Genomic DNA, 2758 nt, shown 5'->3' on the forward strand with positions numbered 1-2758 from the left:
TTGTCTAAACCCATAGAATGTATAATACCAACAGTGAATCCTAATAAAAACTATGGACTTTAGGTGATTATGATGTGTCAATGTAGGTTCATCAATTGTAATAAATGTACTACTCTGGGGGGGGTATTGATAACAGGGAGGGTATGTGTGTGCAGGGGCAGACAGCATATAGGAAACCTCTGTACCTTTACCTCTTGGATTTGCTGTGAATTTAAAATTGCTCTAAAACTACAGTGTTTAGAGTAATGTGGGGGAGATGGCACTGACCTGGAGGACAGCCACTACCACCATGGGAGTCCTCAACAAGCCCAAGAGTGAGATGATCCCAGAGGAGCTGCAGAAGCAGGAGAAGGAAGAGTTTAATCTGGGTCCACTCTCTGTTCTCACACCATCAGTCAAAAACAGCACCCAAGTGCTCAGAAGAAGCTTCTGGGCTACATAAAGGCTGCCGACAGGCACTGCAGCATGGTGCTGGAAAATGTGAAGGAGATGTGGAACAAGGTCCCCAAGAGTGGCAAGGGCAAGAAGAAGTCCAAGCCAGTCAGAAGGACCCCATCTCCAAGATGTTCCTGCGTGGGGACTGGGTCATCGTTGTCCTGTCAACCGGCTCATAGCTGGCAAGTGGGGACCCCTCCCCACCATCAGAATTTCTGCCTTCATCCTGCGGAGACCTGCCCTATTAATGGGAATAATAAAGTCTTATGTTTTTTTCTAAAATTTTTTTAAAAATTAATTTAAAATATAGTGTTTACATAAACAATGAAATAGAAAAATGTAATTTTTAATTGGGAATTTTCATCATTTAATATTCACATTCTCCTTCTATAATTCTGCTTTGGTGTAAATATTCTCCCTCCTGTTTTCTTCTTTTGTCAGTGTCTTAGTCTGTTTGGGCTACTATAACAAAATACCAAAGATGGGTAGCTAATAAATAGAAACCTATTTCCCTCCATTCTGGAGGCTGGGAAGTCCAACATTAAGGCATAGGCAGATTTGGTGTCTAGTAAAAGCCTGCTTTCTAGTTCTAGATGGCTGCCTTCTTATGGTGTTCTCACATGATGGAAGGGGCAAGGATGCTCTGTGGGGTGACTTTTAGGGGGGCATTCATCCCATTCATGAGGGCTCTACCCTCATTACCTAATCACCTCTGGAAAGGGCTCACACTGGGGATTAGGTTTCAATATATGAATTTTAGTGAAACACAAACATTCAGTTTGTAACATGTGTCTTGTTTTATTTGCCCTCTAAACCAATGTGTTTCAAAAGGCAATTTTACCATATTGAACATTAGTTTAGCTTTGGTAAATCCAAGATACATTCATTGAGCATGTACTAAGTACATAACTACCACTCCACTGGACATCATCTTCGTTGTAAAGAGGCTAACAAAACAGTCAAAGTTTTCTGTACATTTAATTTATATCTGGAATAGCTATCAAAATTTTACATGTGGTGTATAAATTATCCCTCCCAACACCACCACCATGAGGTAAATATTATTATTATGCCTGTCTTAGAGATAAGACTCAGTAGGTTAAGTAACTTGCCTAAACTACCATAGTAAAAATGGAGCTGAACTAACAGGCTCTTACAATCTAAGTAGGGTCACATAAATTATAAATATGAAATATTTCTTCAAAGACTATTTTGAAGACCTATGATGACTACAAATTCTATAGCAGTTCAGTGGCACAAGGCAAGCAAGAATAGGATGATTAAGAGAGTTTTCATAAAGATCATAGAACTTAATTTAGGGCTGGAAACATAAATAGATTTGGCAGGTTATAGGAAAGGATGAGAATTTTCTAGCATAGACATCATGAGCAAAGTGATGGAAGTAGGAATCATCAAAGAAGGTTTTTGCAACTGACAGAGGTTTCCTCTTCTACAGACAAGAACATATCAATTTTTATCCAGGTGTCCACATTTCCTTGCTCAAATTATACATTGCATAGTTTGATTTCACTATTCGAGCAAGGTACAAGGAATGTGATTCAAGTCTAAGTCAATATTGTCCATATTGCTTTATTCAATGATGGGCATCCGACTTCTTCTGGTCCTATCATAATCTCTCAAACATAGTCATTCATACACATATGTAAATAGCGAGGTATAAGAGCCATCACGGGACCATGAGTGGAGCATTCCTCCCAAGAATGGAGCCAACAGTGAAGAAAGAGAGCTGTGAAATGGATCACAGTTAATGAGGTCCTGGACATGCTGAGTCTTTGTACCAGTCCAGTCTAGAAACTACACTTTTGTTGCAAAAAACACATTCCTTTGTTTTTAAATAGAGTTTGATTAGGGTTTTTCGTTACAAAAAAAAAAAAGCATACAGATAATGACATATGAAGAAGGTCATGGGAAAAGCATAAATTAAAAACAAAAACACTTTGCATCAAATTATGGCTCCCCCACTTTCTAGATGAGTGACATTTTCGAGATTTTTAACTTCTCCCTGAGTCTCAGTTGACTCTTTACAAAATAGAAATAACCTAATTACAAAGCATTTAGTACAGACAGAATCGACAGAGTGGGATTAGATGGGATAAGAATTAATATGTTCCTGAGCAATTCAAATTGATAAAAGTGTGTTACGAGGCCTTAAAAGTGTTGGCTCAAGGGAACAATATGACGAGAGGGGTTTAGTACATTTATTTGAGCACTATTTTGTTTAAAGAACTCCAGGAAAAGAAACTAGAAAACCCTAATAGTAATTAAGCATGGAGATTAGGGTCTGTGTTAGGGTATCGAGTGT

At 38.4% G+C, this 2758-nt stretch overlaps 1 pseudogene; it reads left to right on the plus strand.

The window, feature by feature from the left end:
- The first annotated feature begins 289 nt into the window (after nt 1–289).
- Nucleotides 290–614, plus strand: LOC100466697 (annotated as a pseudogene).
- The last annotated feature ends 2144 nt before the right edge of the window (nt 615–2758 follow it).

The sequence above is a fragment of the Ailuropoda melanoleuca genome, chromosome 11, assembly GCF_002007445.2.
Source record: "Ailuropoda melanoleuca isolate Jingjing chromosome 11, ASM200744v2, whole genome shotgun sequence".
NCBI lineage: Eukaryota > Metazoa > Chordata > Mammalia > Carnivora > Ursidae > Ailuropoda > Ailuropoda melanoleuca.